Genomic DNA, 19,342 nt, shown 5'->3' on the forward strand with positions numbered 1-19,342 from the left:
AGCTCAAAATTCTTCATTTCATCCATATGGAACTTTTCTTAAATGCACGTGCTATTCATTCTTTTGTACAAGAACTTGTACATCTTTGGGGCAAAGTGATTCACCACACTGTGTTACGCTCACACCGCAGGTCTGAGGTAGGACATCATGACATCGTTTTGACATCACTGTTAAAAACTGAGTGACAAGTGTCAAAACCGGGTATCATTTTTATGTTAGGCATAGTGGTTGGTATCTACTGAGTGTAACCAAAGTTATTTGTTATATCAGTTAGTTACTTTAAAAGAAGATAATCTGTAAAATAACTTAAGTTACTTTTTTAAGGTAACCATGGCCACACTGTGTCTCGCACAGAATCAGAGTTCATCAATCAATTCCATGAAATAGTTGTTAAAACTTAATGTAGTGTGTTGTTTGAGTTCAAAAAAGTGCTTACAATAATCCAATCAAAAAGCAGACTTCACTCAAAATTCACAAGTAATATTGGGACATTAGACTTGACTGAATTTGAAAACACAATTATGATGACGACGCATGTGAAATAAATTAGATCAATGAGCATTAATAAGTAATGTGAACTAATTAAGCATCCATCCATCCATTTTCTAATCCGCTTATCCTCACAAGGGGTGTGCGGTGTGCTGGAGCCTATCCCAGCTGTCTTCGGGCAGCAGTAGAAATGGTTGCCAGCCAATCGACACAGAGACGAACATCCACACTCTCAGTCATACCTAGAGACAATTTAACGTGTTCCGTTAACCTGCCATGCATGTTTCTGGAATGTGGGAGGAAGCCGGAGTACCCAGAGAAAACATTGTTTCAGTATGACTGATTCATTCATCAGCATTGTTCATGTATTCCTCGGAAGAAACTACTGTGCCACTTCGTTGACCTTCCTGTGAGCGAGTGGAAAATCCCCAAATCCGCACAAGTACACACTTTTGCACTGAAATGGCACAGTGCAAGACCATTACTTTTTAATTAAAGCCTGTACTCATAGTGGTAAAATAATAAACTGTCAAAGTTCAGGGTCATTAATGTGAGACAATTGTATTCTACGAGTATGGTACTACATTTACACACACTCAAACTGTGTAAATATATATATATATATATATATATATTCAGTGACCACTTGTTGGAGAAAGACACATTTTGTGAGAGTATAGGTTCAGCGAGGTGTCTCAAGTTGCCTTGTAAATCCCAGCATGAGTCAGACCCTGTCAATCAAGGCTGTAAGATGTGGAAATGACACAAAACCAGACTAATGTCACTCCAACTGAGCGTCATATAACACGTGTGTGTCTGCCTTTGTGTTTGTATTGCTGTGTGTTCATATTATATTTTGCCTTATCAGCTTTTCATTTCTTTTTCTTCTTTAGAAGTCAAAGAGTTGCCAACCCGCAGCACTAAATCATAACTGATAGGCACGGGGTTGTGCGATTGTCTATGCGTGTGCATCTGTTGTATTTCTCTAATCGCAGACACATCCTATCTCCATCATTCTCATATCCATTTCCTGTTTTTCTCTATACATCAGCTGTTTGCCAAGTTGAAATCCCTTAGACGCTGATAGAATTGCGTTTTTATTATTCTTGATCTACTCCAACTAACTATGAGATGTCTTTCTTGTCTATCCTTGCATCGTCCTTGTATCAAAAGTCTGTCATACTTATCAGAATCAGAATCATCTTTATTGGCCAAGTATGTAGAACACACAAGGAATTTGTCTCCGGTATAACACGCTGCATCGTAAACAAGGACATGACAAATAGGTATGGAAGGACATTTCGAAATGTAAGTGAACCATAGTGCGGTGGTACCACCCAGTGACAACTGTGAGACAATGTGCAAAGTATCAAGCAGAGCTAAAGTGATCAGTGGTAGAATACAATACGATGACAGTTTGTACAGTTGGTGCAGAAAATCATTGAACCATTTTAGAGTGACCAGTAGCAGTATTTGTTGTACAAGAAGAGTGACTACGTCAGTGACTGTTTAGGGAGTTAATGGCTAGAGGGAAGAAGCTGTTTAAGTGTCTGCTGGATTTGGTGCGCATGGATCTGTAGCGCCTGCCTGAGGGGAGTAGCTGGAAAAGGTGGTGGGCAGGGTGCGGGGGATCCAGGAGGATTTTCCATGCCCTTGTCTTGATTCTTGCAGTGTGCAAGTCCTCAAGAGTGGGTAGGGTGGTAGGGCGGTGCCAATGATTTTTTTCCGCCGTCCTAACTGTCCGTTGAAGTCGGATTTTGTCCTTTTTTGTGGCGGCTCCAAACCAAACCGTGATGGAAGAACACAGGATTGATTCGATGACTGCCGTGTAGAACTAACGTAGCACCTCCTGTGGCAGGCCATGCTTCCTCAGCAGCCTCAGGAAGTACATGCTGGGCCCTTTTCAGGATGGAGATGGTGTTGACTTCCCACTTCATGTCCTGGGAGACTGTGATTCCCAGGAACTTGAATGTCTCGACGGTTGACACAGGGCAGTTGTATAGTGTGAGGGGCAACTGTGGAGAAGGATGTTTCCTGAAGTCCACGATCGTCTCTGCAGTCTTGAGCGTGTTCAGCCCGAGGTTGTGTCGGCTGCACCAGAGCTCCAGCTGCTCCACTTGTTGTCGGTACGTCGCCGTCTTTGACGACTCGTCGCCGTCTTTGATGAGACCGATGACCGTGGTGTCGTCTGCGAACTTTATGAGTTTGACAGCTGGACTTGTTGAAGTGCAATCGTTTGTGTAGAGAGAGAAGAGCAGTGGAGAGAGGACACATCCCTGTGGGGCTTGAAGATATCACCTATGTTATATGTTTAGCTTAAAACTTTGTATCATAGACAGGTCGACCTTGACTATTAGGTCTCTGTCCTGAACATCCGCTACTTCAAACAAAGAATGTAGTTTGAAGCTGGGGTCCTATCTCCCCTTGAGTGATTAACAGCCCTCCAAGTGTTTTCTTTTGCGTCTCCCACCTTGGGAAAGTTCCTGAAGGCTGTCAAGGTCCCTAGAGGAGGAACTCTTGTCTCGAGATATGGTCTGTACTTTGTCAGAATGCCAAGATTGAACTACATTGACCTTTCTTTGTTTCTGATTTTTACATAAGGGGAAGGACTGCCCGCCCCTAAATTAATATAATTAACATACTATGCCTATATGTACGTGTGACTGTAGTTGCTCGGGGCTTCCTGATGAAATCTGAGACTCACAGGAGCCCGAATCGATTCGTGTTGTGCCCTGAACGTTCAGTAAAACATCTTGCAAGAACTTCTCCATTTTCAGCCTCTGACTTTTGCACATCAACTCAGCCCGAATCAAACGAACACGCGGAGGACCTGGGGAAGTGGAGAACGGTCAAGGGATCCCGCCGTGTCGACAACAACACGCTTCCCCCTGTTTGATCATCCTCCAACAGGCTCCAGTGCTAGTGGTGCGTGTTGATGATGTTGTTGCTCCCAGTCTCACCTGTTGTGTCCGTCCCGTCAGGAAGCTGAGGATCCACTGGCAGATCGGAGGGAACACACTGAGGTGGAGAAGTTTGGGGGTGAGGAGTTCCGGGATGATGGTGTTGAACGCAGAGCTGAAATCCACAAACAGGATCCTTGCGTAGGTCCCTGTGCTGTCGAGGTGCTCGAGGATGTAGTGCAGACCTACAGTATGTTGACTGCGTCCTCCACAGACCTGTTTGCCCGGTAGGCAAACTGAAGAGGGTCCAGCAGGGGTCCGGTGACGTTCTTTAGGTGGTTCAGCACAAGGCGTTCAAAGGACTTCATGACCACAGACGTCAGGGCGACAGGCCTATAGTCCTTCAGTTCCGATGTTGCAGATTTCTTGGGAACTGGATTATGGTAGACTGTTATAATGCAATTATAACTATGATAATGATTTAGTATTTAGTTTTTCATATTGTTTTACAAATGAAAGAACTGTGAGTGTTTTCAAATGTAATGAATGTCAATTTTATTTTTCTTATCGCAACAAAATTGAGGTGTAAAGTTTGACACCATCAAAAATTTTGGCAAACTGTTAGGGAGGGGCCAGCCAGGCAGCCTCCTCAGCCAGGGTGCTCTGCACCTCACACCTGAGACTCGTCAGCTCATCACCCACCTGTTGCCTATCTGCTGGTACAAATTGACTCACAGACCATTCCCCAGTGCAAGTTCGTGCCGTCACCACACCAGTGGACTCTGTTGCCGTCTCCTGCAGCTTCGTGTTCCTTGTGCGGACATTTCCTTGTGGACTCCTCGTGCTTCTACCTGAGTGACTTTGTGAAGACTCTTAAATAAACTATAAGTGTTGGCTTCCACGATACCTGCCTGTTGTCGTGCTATTGGGGTCACTTTCAAACCCTAACGGTACGAACCTGCCATGACGACCCCGGTCTCTTCCCGGCTCATTATGGACCCTGCCCTGATCACTGAGTTTCATCGCGCCCGTCCCGGCAGGCCTGGCAGGTCGCCGGGTGGCTCCCGTAGGGGAGGGGGTACTGTTAGGGAGGGGCCAGCCAGGGTGCTCTGCAAACCCTAACACAAACATTGTTTACGACCTTGAATGAAGCCTGATGAAAAATCTGCATTCACTCCGTTTACAAGCACTTAACATTTGCTACTCAATGAGCTTTGGGCTTAATGATCACGAAACATACTATGATGCTAACTGGAGACTTTTTAATGGATAACAAGTGAGTATTCAAGAAGCACTTCAACCCATAAATAGTCCCTTTAAAAAAAACTACCCGAATGCAAAGCAGGGTTCTTCATGTCATGTATCATGGGTGCAAAGTTGCAAAGTTCAGATGCCTCAAGCGTGAAATGACTGCGGAAATACGCAGTGCCTCACACATCTTCATGGCTGGCGTATACGCGTTTCTTCAGCTGGTGATCCTTTGCTGACACTTGTGAGGTCACACTGGGAAACTGATATAATAGTTACATGTGGTATGCATGTCAGAGACACACAAACAATTAACACTGACTAACAGTCCACAAAGAAAGAAAAAAAATTAATAAAACATTGGGGGAGGGGGGCTAGCATCTGACTTTTCTGTTTCAGGATAGCGGTGGCATTGGACAGACCATTTTCACATTCTTCCTTGCCAATTATGAAACTCGGCTGGCAAACCGTATGCACTGCAAGCAAGTAAACAAACTGAATCAACACCGATAGATTACACACAACATCCCTCTATGACCAGAGACAAAATGATACCAGAGTACAAAGGTTTTGTTATGGTGCAGGTGGGAAAGGATACAGAAGAGTCAGCAACCTTCTCTACACGTTGAGCTACTTCAACGACCAATCCCTTCATTTTCTGCAGCACTTGGCCCCATTCGGCTCATAGGAAAACTGGAGCTTATCCCAGCTTAATTTGTGCAAATGGCCTGGTGGAAAGTTCGCCAGCCAGTCGTAGGGAACATACACACAAAAATCCGTTTACATTCTCTGTTGTCATTTTACACTGTTAAATTCATTTAACATGCCTGTTTTTTGGAATTTATGAGGAAGATTATCCATAGAAAACCCACACTAGCTCAATGAGAACATGCAAACTTTAGATGGGAAGGCCAGTCAAACCCCGATCATCAGAACTGAGGCAGAGGTGCAAAGGAGATGTCCAATGTATTGTAGAGCTTCAAGTAGATTCATAAAAATAATCACACATTTTAATTGCAGTCTTTAGGTTGAATCACAAGACCACAATGCTGGAAAATGTAGAACCGGAGGCATTTTTTTCAACGTTGCCAAGTATTGGTACTTGATATCGGTATCAATTTGAAACAGCAGACAGTGAATCAGGCTTATAGGCATCCATCACAGTATGGTTTGGTGCTGCCACAAAAAAAGATAAAATCGGAAAATAAGTGATCCCTCCAATACGCACTTAGGAGCATGCGGCAAGAACGAAGGCAAGGGCAGGCATGATGATGTCAAACCCTCCACATCCAGGTCACCACGTCTTCCCGCTCCTTCCCTCAGGTAGGCATTATTCAATTATGCACAAAGAAAGCATCAAACATAGCGTCCCTCTTTCCATCAACTAAACATTTGTCTCATAAATCATATTGACATTTTGCAAATGTGTGCGAATTTCACACACCATTGTCTGATGGTAATACTGTATTCATTATTCTAGCTTTATTTGTAAAACGCTTGTTGATCACTATTCCACACCACTGGAGATAAAAGTACTCAAGAAGTCTCATTTGCAATAGTTGTCATTCTATCACTACTGGTCAAATTATTTTTGCTTGATGACTCTCTGGATCATTTGCACAGCTGTCATAGTTTGGTACTAAATCTCAAATGATACCCCGACATTATGTAAAGACTCTCTGTATGTCACGGCCTAAATGTGTGTGTGTGTGGGGGGGGGGGGGGGGGGGTTGTTGCTTTTTTGTTGTTGTTGTTGTAATACACTGTAGTTGTTTTCTACCCCAGTACTGGTGTGGCGCATACTAATGGGGATAAAACAGTTTGTGTGTTACTTACATACTTTGCCAATAAAGATGATTCTGGTTATGATCTGAAATTCTTTCTGTGCCTCATTTTGTCTGTCACTGTCTCTTACCATCAATGGCACTGTGATGGCAGCCACAAAAAGGACAGGAAACCACAGATGTTTGCCCACATTTTCTCCTCCCATATATTTACTGGCTATCTTCCTTTCAGTCCCCCGTGGGCCTGCAAAGCTGTCACGTACTGGAGCGTGTCCTTAACTCTGTTTTGTCATTGTGTCATCTTGGCTTCTCCCATAACATCCGTATATCCACCGGGCCATTCTTTTCACAGTCCCTAGGTCTTGGGGTTCCCAATGGGATTCATGGATAGCCAAAACACAGACTTAAAGTGCAGGTCGAGTGTTAGTTTTCAACTATTTGTATGTGTTGTGGTGCCCGACAATCTGACTCTTCTTTCCCTGTCTGCTTAGCCTACTCTAGGTAGTCCAGTAATTAATTCTCTGAGAAGATGATAGAGTGAATAGCATATCATGAGCTCAAACACTTTCGCCAGCATTTAGTCTTGTGTACAAAAGTACAGCATGTTTGTGTGGTTGTTGGAGTGCATGCATGTGATGAATGGCCAGTGCCAGGCTATGCTCCCTCTGTGGCCTTGGATCAATCTGCTTATCTGTTAGCTGCCAGAACTGCCAGTGATTAACGACCAGCTTGAAACACAGCACATCCTTATTCATTACCAAGAACGTCACATGCGTGTGTGGGTGTGTGTGTGCGTGCGCACGCGCACAGGTGCAACTGGGTGTGACCGCACACTGACAAACATTCAAATACTGTACATCCTTTCTCATTATGGCAGATGTCACCAATGGGGACAGTCTTGAGTTGGATGGCGGTTGACAGACAGCAGCAAGATGACAAGCGGTATCAAATGTGAATCACACATGTAACTGCTTTCTCCATTTTTATTCTGGAAAAAAAAATGTTGGATAAGATTTGAGTGGCTAGTGGTAGCTAGACTGGTAACTATTGCTTCCACGAGTTCCATTAGTGCCTTTTTCTCAAAAAGCAAATTTCCTGAAAAGCTTAAGCTTGTCAATAAAGCTGTCGAGTCTATGTGAAAAATGTTTTTCACCACAAGACTTGGTAGCCAGCAATGGTGGATAACATGTTCCCCCTCATGGAAGGAATAGAGTTGTAAGAATTTGATTCTCCAATATGAAAAACTAAATACTCTGCCCAGGCTGATTCCTGGACGTCTTGTGGAAATTCTGCCACAAACCACTTTCAGATTTTCCGAGATTGTCCCCTTGTGATTCTATTTCGGGAATGTATTCATGATTTATTGGAAACGGCATTCAAGTTTTACTTTAAAACATACTACCTCAACAACTTAGGACAACAACTCAAGTAGGGGGAAGGGGGAAAATGCTGGTTGAGAATACTGTTGATATGTTGTCATGTCAATTTTGAAACAATCAGCGGCCTTTTTCTGGTGTGTTTTTATTTATTTATTTATTTTTACAGCATATAAGACTTCTCTATCATTTACATTCAGGAGTTGCTTTTAATATATTTATATATTTTGTGTGAGGTATTTTTCTTGGCTCAGGGATTTCATTGGCAAGATCACTTACAACATTGAAAAAATATTCCTTAAATTCATTAGCTATTATTGTTATTTTCTCAAGAACAGTGCTGTATTTTATCTTCTATAAAATACTGTGGATGATCTGTTTTTGGAGCTATTTTTGGTAATATGATTTTGTATTTTCCATCCTTGTGCCTTGCTTTTATTCTGCTCTAATCATGAAGGAAGATGATCTCTTTTTCTGATTAAATTAAATTACAACTTATTTTTGTAGGTCTTGTACTTGATTTCAGCGTCTCAATTTCATGAATGTTATTATGTAAAATATTTTTCTTTTTACGTGTGTTCTTTATCGCCTTTGTCATCCATGGTTTATTTCACCCTTTTAACACATCCTGTTTACTTAAGTTAATGGATAATGTTTATCATATAAAGAGATTCCCGTCCACTGCATTGCATCATTCGCAATATTGGGGTCTTCGTTTGAATAGACCACAGAACAGTTTTGCTTTTATTGGTCCAATTTAAAGGTAGCAATGAAACATTGTATTTGTTGTCCTATTTCTGATGTGTTGTAAGATGTTAGCATTTTTTTTAAATCAAAATAGTTTTGAAAAATTGCCGACAGAATGATTACTTCTGTCATTAAGACCCCAACCTTCTATTTTATGATAAATTGTTATCTATTCATCAGCTGTGATTCTACTTGGTTTCATGTTTACAGGGAAAACATGATATAGGGTTATGATACATTGTATTTATAAAGTTGTTTTCTGGTGTCCATTTAAAGTGAACAAATCAAATAACTGACACGGAACTGGCCAACACAACGGCAAAACCTAATACCAAAAGGGAAATAAAGAAAAAGTCCAAGGGATAATATGCAAAAGTAATTTAAAAGAAAAAAGTTTTGCTGGCTATCAAAGTTATTGCCAACATTAGCATGAGCCATTGGCCACTAATATTATGTTATGCTGTCATACGAGAGTCAATGGATGAGACACTGAACGAGAGGTCATCAAGAAATGTCACCGCTTCATCAGATATGTGAAAAAAAGTATTACCGGCATGGCCAACTTTCAAGGTACAGGGAAAAATCAAAGCATGCTTTTGATATCTAGGTCGGGTGGCTTTTTCTGAAGCAGGTCAAAACTCAGACATTTTTGGATCAGACCAGCAGAAAGCTTTGATGTGAACTCGAACTCCTTTGTACTTCTTTTCCCCAGAGAATTTTATTATATTCGTTTTGTCCTTAAAGTAGTGGAGTTATACCAGAATGAGCCTTGGACTCTTGGCTCTGGCATTATCCTTGACACCAATGTGATGACAGTGCACAGTCACTGGAGGAGAGAAAAAATTTGCTCTAGCAAGAAGCTGCGAAATCAGTCATCAGTCAAATCAAGGATGTTGTTAAGCTCAACTTTTACAGGACTGCCAATACAGCATAGATTGGTGCATCTGCTTTGGTACTCAACGTCATCCGCCCAAGATTTCAGGTCACTTTTCAAGCACTTTTACCCATCTGACCAAATCTGTAATCCTCGTTTGAGGCAATTCTTCGTTCCAGCTTGTTGACCTGGGGCTTCATGTACAAAGGGTGGTGTAAAAACACGGAGTAAACACTTTCCCACACTTGCATTCAGATGTATCAAGAGTGAAATGATCGTGGGAATGTGCAGTGCTTCATGGCAACTACTTGGCTGGTGTGTGCAGATTTTTCATGCTTTGGAGCAGGTGCCAAAATCAAGGCCCGGGGGCCAGATCTGGCCTGACACATTATTTTATGTGTCCCGCGAAAGCAGCTCAAACATGTCAACTTCCATGATCCTTTCTAAAATGGAGAGTCACAGACATGATGCTGGGCAGAGGCAGGTGCAGTGGCGTGGGAAGTACATTGCCCGATGCGGACAGTGGGTTTCGATGACCCCCCCCCCCCCCCCCCCCAAAAAAAATATTTTTATGTCGATCAAACCCATGCGGCGGCCACCTCTCCAGTTTGGAAGCGTCGAGCGCTCACTGGGGAGCTAACACCAGACACACGTAGGCTGCTTTGCACAGCATCTCCAGGTCACATTTTGTGAAGTTCCACTTTTTTCATTAGTAATTCTAGTCTTGATATTATGATTATCTCATCATGCATCATGAGTGATTTTTCTGACCGGCAGGCATTGTTTATACTAATTTGCATATTTATAGAAGGGTGTGGAAGGGAGAGGTCTGGTATTCCAATATTTCCACAGTGATTGAGATTTACGAAAGGAATCTGCTTGGCTTCATCCATATACAGAGATTCATACGTCCGTCTTGTGATATGTGTGTGATATTTGCTGGATTTGGCCATACACTGTCTTTTGAGTATGAAAGCCACGCTTGTCTTTGTACACGAGGCCTCTGTTCTCCAAACATGTTAAGTGGCATATGTATTTTTGTCAGACTAGCTCCAACTTGATCCATTTTGGCGTCCAAATGTGTAATCAAGTCTCATTTGCCACATCATCACTTTGGAGAGTACGGTAATTTCCCCATTAGCCATTGTGTGGCAAGCAAACTTGTCCGGGTCAATGAGAAGAGATGAATTCCCTGGTCTTTTACTACAACCCTGTTATGTCTATTTTGCTTCATGACTTCCTATACTTCCTATAATTGAATGGTGCAGTTTACTCAACACTTCCCTCCATTTCTTGTGCGTGCGTGCATGCGTGTGTGTGTGTGTGTGTGTGTGTGTGTGTGTGTGTGTTTTAAATCGCTTAGAATTGTAAGCAACTGTAGTTCTGCACATCAATTATGTCAGCCGACTGTCCCCCAAAGTCATGTTGTAGGTGGGATTAGACCACTTTGAGGCATACTGACAATATCGTGAGATAAAAGTTCAATTTATTTTTTATGCATCACTATTAGGGATGGGAATTCATAGGAATTTCCATGCTGCCATTCTCTGTACCGCTCATCCTCACTGTGCTGTAGCCGATCCCAGCTGACTTTGGGCAAGAGGTGGGCGCGTCAGTAAATGTTGCCGGACCATCATTCGTTGTTCATCAGCTGCCATGACACCTGCTTCCATCAATGCAAAATTGCAGTTCGTCACCACTATTTTAACAGTTAGATCTTCTTCTTCGGCAGTGTCGTTTCAGTGGCAGCCATTTGGCATCAAGAACTTACTACTTTCTACATCACATGCATTTGCAGCAGAAGCGGTGTATCATAAAGTGAAAACCAAAACATATTTCATAGTATTTACAATCATAGGTGAGGAAGTATTGGTTTCCCTGCTGAAGCTTCTGCCTCCGTGACGTCACCCTGGGTAAGCGGGAGATAATGGTATGGTATGATATGGTATTTACAATCATTTTTTACAATAATCTGTTTGACTCAAACATTCAATAAATAAACAAAATACAACATACCGTGTGCACCTTGAAACCCCAGAGTGTATAGTGGTAAAGTCCAAAACATGACATTCAGCTCTTGACTCTCTGTCTCTCTCTCTCTCCCTCTCTCTCTCTCTCGCTCTCTCTCCCTACATCCGGCATAAAGGACCCAATAGAGACTGAAGTTAGACTCAAAGACTGGAGATTTCTGTTGTCGTGGCAACCAATTGAAAGTAATACCAGCCCCTGTGCATTTGGTAAAATTGTGAAGCGGAACAGAGTGGTTATTTGAATTTAATCCCATTTCGAACAAAAAGCATGACGTCGAGATTTGTGGTGAAATTCATAATTCTGTCACGCAGATGGTGCATTTGTGACATGTGTCAATGACATGACATCATCTTTGGCGGGTGTCTTGATCAAATGATGGCATCAAACAGATTATTATGGTTATAAGAAATTGGAAATTTCCCTTCTTCATGTCAAGGGATATATATATAATGTTGGTGTTTGAGGCATGGATTGCCGTGCATTGATGGCTGCATATGGCTACAACCACCTGCGTCAACGTAACGTGTCCCATTGGCTTATCTGGTAAATTGCCCCAACACATTTCTACCTCCTCCCGCTTTGCTCCTTTGTCATCTCCTCCCTCCTGAATGGACCTTCTGGTGGGAGGTGCTATGATGTAAATAGAGGAGCGAGGACTTAAGAATGTGCAATATCCAAAACAACATCTGCTATCTCGACCTTCCCCTGATGAAAGTACGCACGGAAGCTAGTCCCCCACCATCACCCCCTCCCTCATACATTCCCTTGTTTCACCGTCTTCATTGTTTATGTCTTGTGACCTGTTGTAACTGTCATATGCTTGTGCAGGAGTTTTTTGCCTCACTCAAATTATCCTCAAATGAGGGTAGTTCGAGCGTGGGTTTTTTTTTCTCCCCCTGTCCCTCCCTTGTTTCTGACTTTTGGGTTGAGTGAACGCTGGCGCGTTTTGGCTGCCGCTGTTCAACCCGTATTATTTTGTGTTTTTTGTTATTGTAAAGTGTCCTTGGGTGTCTTGAAAGGCGCTTATAAATAAAATCTATTATTATTATTATTATAGTTTTAAGATTAGCCCACAGTCAGTGCAGTATGATCAAAGCAACCCCAGTGTACAATCACCCCCGCAAGACACGCGGAACATTTCTGTCACGGTGTCCATCAGTGACGAACTTAGAATGTCCGTCAGTACTCACCCGGTTAGGGACAATTCCAGTGAAAACCCACTTCTGTTGGTGCATAGTTTGTCACTTTTCAATTAAAAGTTTCCCATCAATTGTCAGTAAAATGGGCATCCATCAGTGACGGATCGACGGACTTTCCGTCAGTACTGACAAATTGCCCACCTTTGGAGTTGGGGTACACCTGGTTGCCACCCATTCACATGGCAAGTATGGACAAAGGCATTTACATCCACACTCACACCTACAGAGCGATTTAGAGTGTTCAATTAATGTGCCATGCATGTTTTTGGAATGTGGAAGGAAACCGGAGGACCAGGAGAAACCCATGCAGGCACAGAGAGAACGTACAAAGACAGCAAATGACTGATTTCTCAAAAGTAAAAACTAAACTGTTCATGCGGTCGTTGGCTTCTTCAAAATTATGTGATTTATTTTCTTTCTCCCACTATCCTTTCCAGTTCCATCACTTCAAACTTGTTTTTTTTTTCTTTGATCATGAGTTGATCAGAGAGGCACTGTGAAATGGCAATCTGACTCAGCAGCTCAGTCAGCTCTCTCCTTTGTTTGTACATTGTCCCTTTTTTTTTGAATGCATTCATTTTTTACCATTAGGTAATGTGTTGCGCTAAACTGGTGTCAATGTTATGGCATTTTTCCCATGATATTTATTGGTCGAGAATAACAGGGCTAGCAGATTTTTTTGTCCTTTCTTTGTTTAGGATGCGTAACTCCAGAGAAAAATTCCCCTGAAAACATTCAATTCAATTTAATTAATTTCAATTCAACTTTATTTGGATAGCAACTTATCATACAAAATGCAACTCAAAAGTGCTTCAGATTGAGAATAAAACTGAACAAACACTGACCCCTCCCCGCTGAGCCAGGACCTTCCCAATGGCAGCATCCCCACCAGCAGAGAATGAACAGTACCCCCAACGGAGACGCCCCCCCCCCCCAGTGAGGAAGACTGGAGTTTAAACAAAGTTCAATAAACAAGATAAAATAAGGTCATAAGAAAAAAATGAATGTACCGGTAAATCGGTTAGAGTAAATTGGTAAAAGAAAAAAAAGATGATAAAATCAGGCAAATGCTCAACTAAAAATGTGAGTCTTGAGTCTCTTTTTAAAAATATTGACATTCTGTGCTGCCCTCAGGTCCTCTGGCAGGCCATTACACAAAAATGGGCCTTAAAATTTGAAAACTGCCTTTTGGTTCTAACTGCAGAAACAGTTAAAAGTCCAGTTTCAGAGGACCTAAGGGTCTGCAAGGGTTGGTATGGTAAAAGCAAAACCAATAAATAACAAGGACCCAGGCCATTAAGAGTTGTATGAATCAATGAAAGAACCTTAGTCGATCCAATAACACACAGGAAGCCAATCCGGTGACATTAAAATTGGTGTAATGTGCTCTCTCTTTCTGGTCTTCGTCAGCATGCGCGCCACTGTATTCTGTAAAAGTTGAAGACTAGATATTGTTTTCTTGGGAAGACCGGAAAAGAGAGCATTGAAGTAATCAATACGAGTTTTCACGAGAGAGAAACGGTCAGACTCGGGCTATATTCTTCACATGGTAAATTCCCGTGTTTATAACGTTCTTAATATGTGGAATAAAATTTAGCTCAGAGATGAAAATAACATCAAAATGTTTGTCTTGTGTAGGATTAAAACAGTTTTTTTTAATTTCGGGAAAAGTTTCTCTCGCCAAGTTTCAGGACCGATAACTAAAACTTCAGGTTTGTCCTTAAACGTGTACTCTGCATCCACTTTGCACACTTACCGGAAAACATATGAAGAGACTCACTGAGGGAAAGGAGCCAACACCAAAGAGAGTGTGAAGATCAAGGACAGGAGATTTAAAATGTTCCATTCATTGATCAGTATTGGGAACGGAAGGACACTTGCCAACAGATGAGCAAACTAATGGCTGTATAGCCTCTTGCATTGCAGACAGACATGGCTGGGTCCCTGGACATGACATGGATCCATCCCTTACTTTGTTGTGCCCTGGTCTTTCCTGGATCTCACTTATTATTTAGGAGTAAATAAAGCAGCACACCCACTAACAACACACAAAATGTGTTAGAGTGAACAATCAATTTAGCGCGTGATATATGACAGCTTAGCAAACCAGGCCCTAAGTTTTTCCACCATTGTAACTGCCCCCCTGAGGGCAACCATAATAACAATGTGGCCCTAGAATAAAATCAAGTTTGACATCCGTGCTCTATATTGTCCATAGGTGAGAATTTTGCAGTGCAATTGTCTGGTGCCCAATTCATGACCTGCCTTTCACCCATAATTAGCTTGGACAGGTTTCAGCTCGGCGTCCCAGTGGTCCAATGGTTAGCGCGTCGACCTCACAGTGCAGAGGTACCGGGTTCGATTCCAGCTCCGGCCTTCCTGTGTTTGCATGTTTTCCCCCGTGCCTGTGTGGGTTTTCTCCGTATACTCCGGTTTCCTCCCACATTCCAAAAACATGCATGGCAGGGCTGATTGAACACTCTAAATTGTCCTTAGTTGTGAGTGTGAGCGTCGATGGTTGTTCATCTCTGTGTGCCCTGCAACCGGTTCAGGGTGTCCCCCGCCTACTGCCTGAAGACAGCTGGGATAGGCTCCAGCACGTCCACAACCTTTGTGAGGATAAAGTTGATCAGAAAATGGGTGGAGGTTCCACCTCACCAACACCCCTAATGAAAACAACCACCATTTGTACTGTAGAACATGGATGGATGGATGGCCATCATAGTGAGAGTAAACAGTGTCTTTGTACAAAGTAATTGGCAATTATTTCACATAATTTCCAAGAATCTTTTGTATGAAATTTGTAAACTCCATCCCATGGTAACAGATTAACACTCCATGAAAACAAGGCAAACAAAAATACAAAAGACTGCATTTAAATTAGGTAGTACTTATGGTAATTGGGGTAATTGGCCGATTAAAATGGCCAGTATGTGGAAGAAAGACATGATAGAAGAGAGATTAAAGATCCAATCAGCAATTTGCTATCACTTTCTGTGGCAGGCTAAATAAGATATGTATTCAAGTTTAATGAAATGGATATGCAAACAGCCAGACAGTTGAAGACAATGTCAACAGATGTAACAGAAAAGAAACCTTTGCTCACTCTAGATTAGACTTTCTCATGGTCTTTTGCTTTTTCATTGAGTCAATAAACCACCGAATTTGGTCCAAGAGAATGAAAGAATGAGATGCTAACATGCTGACAGCTTCCCTTTGAACTCAGTTTGGCAATAAGACTTCAACTTCAAATTAGCGCAGCAGTAGGGAAGAGTGGCTGATTTAGCAAGTGTCTATTTGCACCAAGATAGAAAGTCTTTGTACTTCACAAACCTGAGTGTCATTTTAAAATGACATTGTGTTTTTTGTTTGTTTGTTTTTTAATGAACAGAGCATTACATTTACATTACTATATATTGAGACATAATTACCACATCCTTTTTAGCTCAATCTTTCTGTCTGGATAACCTGAAAATATTTTTCTCTCCTTCTTTACGTTCCAATTTGGCACACATATGCATATTTATTGGTCTTTGACACCTTACAGTTTTACCTATTTCAGACAAAAGTTAAATGACCATGTGGTATAGTGTCATTTTGAACTAGTTCTTCTGGAGGAATGTTATGTTTCTTATTCGTCATACAGTCTCTCTCTCTCTCTCTCTATATATATATATATATATATATATCCATCCATCCATTTTCCGAACCGCTCGATCCTCACTAGGGTCCCGGGGGGTGCTGGAGCCTATCCCAGCCGTCTTCGGGCAGTAGGCGGGGTACACCCTGAATCAGTTGCCAGCCAATCGCAGGGCACACAGAGACGAACAACCATCCACGCCCACACTCACACCTAGGGACAATTTAGAGCGTCCAATCAGCCTGCCATGCATGTTTTTTGGAATGTGGGAGGAAACCGGAGTACCCGGGGCCCGGGGAGAACATGCAAACTCCACACAGGGAGGCCGGAGCTGGAATCGAACCCGGTACCTCTGCACTGTGAAGCCGACGTGCTAACCACTGGACTACCGGGCCGCCCGCTCTCTCTCTCTCTCTCTCTCTCTCTCTCTCTCTCTCTCTCTCTCTCTCTCTCTCTATATATATATATATATATATATATATATATATATATACATATTCTTTTAAGATTAAGATATCCTTTATTTGTCCCACAATGGGGAAATTTACAGTCTACAGCAGCAAGATTGTGGATAGAAGAAAAAAACAAGTTTTGCCAAGCAAGACACTTCACACACCCTTTTTCATTTTAATGAAGACCACAAGACATTCTTTTCAAAATGATGACTGTGGAGTTTCTCCTCATGCTTGAGTGGATCTTCCCTGGATTCTCCAGCCACACCTGCCCCCACCGCCACACCTCAAAAACTTTCCTCGGTGAATGAATTACTCATAGGTTTGAATCAAAGTGTGAATGATTGATTGATTTGTTGCCCGCGTTTGACTGCTGAATGGTCGAGGGTGTGCCCCACCGCCGAACCAGGTCATTCTTTTTTAGGGGATGTCACTCAGCTGATTTCTCCCCTGAAGATAAAAAAAAAAAAGGAAAGAGGGAGAAAAGGCCTTTGCAATTATTTCTATTTTGTCAACACTGTATAGCCCGATATGCGAATGAGTATGCTTACAAGTGATTGGGCCAATGGTGAGTGTCATCATTGGGGCAGCATCTGAGACAGAGCGGCCTGCTCTCGTTCCGCAAGGCTACGTGGTGGGAGTACGTGACAAGGAAGACAATATCATCAAGTGGTTAATAAACAATGGACAAGTCGTTGCCATGCTGTCAATCAAACAGAATCGAGTAGATAAATGACCGGAATGCAAGAGTCCCTCCTGCGGTCACACAGGCTGACGCTATATTGGAGGTAAACCTCTCGGTTCGCTCCCTGAAGCGGGAAGAAGAGGGCAGAGAAACGAGCCCGAAGCGATGAGCCACTCTCGACTACCGACACTTGTTGGGGATCAGCGGCACATCGAAAACAGCCGAGGGGAGGCATTTTGGATATCATCCTCTTTTAGTCTTGAATCTATCGTCATTGCAACTGAGGAGATGCATACTTGTCGTGGATGAGAGTGTATTGCTCAGCGGTCGCAGAGTCCGGGGCGTGAGAAGCAAAGCAATCCTCCAAAACAAGTGCCAAGCCGGGATTTCCGATGTCCACAGAGACCTCCACATACAAACGTGAGCCCGCTTGAAGGATGACCGCACCCGCTGCACGAGGCGCTGTGTAATTGGAGTCGTGGAACAAGACCATGGAGGCATTCAGCATGCTGTTGTACCGGGGATAGACACAGAAGAAAGGAAGTTTCTTCGGAACAGAGGAGGATGGCCCGGTCGTTGGGTAGATGAAGAGACTGTTCGAGTAGATGATGTGTGTCCGGTTGGTCTGCAAGACAGATGTTCATGAGATAGAACGTTAACATTTCATTCAAACACAGCTTTGATATTGGTGATAGAGTTCAAGAACCCCCCCCCCCCCCTGCACTCTCCCCAAAACAAGAATTGCTACCCTCGAAAAAATTTATATATTTTAAAAGATTGACAAAAATAATGTCTGCGAATGGGTGAACCCACGTGTGCTGATGCGGTAGTTTACCGGATGCTCGAAACCAAGTCAAGGACGTTGACCTTTTCATGTACTCGTATCATTTCATTCAGTGAAAACTTTGCATTCCAAACAAGATCCTCAAAGTCCTTCGCATCACAAACAAGAGGCCCACCAGATCGATGTGTTAAAGTGTCGTGTTTGTGTGATTCTTTTGTTTTGTTTTTACCTTCAGTGTGTTTCCACAGTCACCTGGCCTCGTACCACACAACGCCATGCTTCTCCCTGACCTGGGAACAGCTGGGGTCTGCCAGGTGTCCAGAACGTGGGTTGTAACCAGTGTTTGTTACCCGAAGCGAATTCAGGTCCACTTGGATTTTGTCAAGACCACAAATAAGGTGTGAGGGTCCGAGTGAAGCTTGGTCATCTATAAAAAAAAAAAAAATGCATGAGTTCATTAATTTCATGGTTTCAGTGTAATTATGCCAAAACACAATCCAAAGTTACCTTAACAAACAACACCGGCATCCTCGTGGTGAGAACAGTCGTGCTCCCCAATCTTGTTGTGACGGCACTCTCCCAGCTTTGCTTCACTTCCGGTGCATCTGACGTTGTCCAGCCAAATGGGATTTCCGCCCACTCCAAAGTGAGCCTCCTTGAGGGCTGCCCAGGCCCTGCCGCAGCCCATCTGTCTGTACACCACTTGTGCATCGTTCAGGTCCCAGAAGTCGTCACACACTGTCCCCCACTGTCTGTGGAAAGGATACATTGGACTAGTGCAGTGCTTCTCAATTATTTTCTGTCATGCCCCCCCTAGGAAGAAGAAAACATCTCGCCCCCACCCCCCCGCACAACTATCAATAGTATCATTTGTCTATAAAATTGTGATAAGTACACCTCTGCATAACACTGCATCCTTATTAACGTATAAAAGAAAAAAAAGAGAAATATGGACCAACTTAAAACAAAGAATAGTTTTAGTAAGTGTAACAGAAAAGATTTAAAATGCATCTGAAATTCAAAAATAAAATTAAATCCTGAATTAAACTATAAAAAATGTTTGACTGAGCATGTGATTCTGAAAAATAAATTACATAAAATCAATAAATAATAATGCATTCAAACTAATCACC

General features: G+C 42.6%; 2 long non-coding RNA genes across 2 annotated transcripts; both read right to left on the minus strand.

Moving 5' to 3' along the window:
* Nucleotides 1–16,963: 16,963 nt before the first annotated feature.
* LOC147200632 (uncharacterized) lies at nt 16,964–17,918 on the minus strand. The gene is made up of 3 exons (XR_015101885.1): nt 17,722–17,918; nt 17,292–17,367; nt 16,964–17,190 (listed from the first exon to the last, which is right to left on the minus strand). It is a non-coding gene; the product is annotated as an uncharacterized LOC147200632 (long non-coding RNA).
* A 4-nt stretch (nt 17,919–17,922) lies between these two features.
* Nucleotides 17,923–18,952, minus strand: LOC147200633 (uncharacterized). The gene is made up of 3 exons (XR_015101884.1): nt 18,717–18,952; nt 18,439–18,636; nt 17,923–18,050 (listed from the first exon to the last, which is right to left on the minus strand). It is a non-coding gene; the product is annotated as an uncharacterized LOC147200633 (long non-coding RNA).
* Between the last annotated feature and the right edge of the window lie 390 nt (nt 18,953–19,342).

Source organism: Hippocampus guttulatus, chromosome 9 (genome assembly GCF_054856545.1).
Source record: "Hippocampus guttulatus isolate MCC_2025c chromosome 9, RoL_Hgut_1.0, whole genome shotgun sequence".
Classification (NCBI taxonomy): domain Eukaryota; kingdom Metazoa; phylum Chordata; class Actinopteri; order Syngnathiformes; family Syngnathidae; genus Hippocampus; species Hippocampus guttulatus.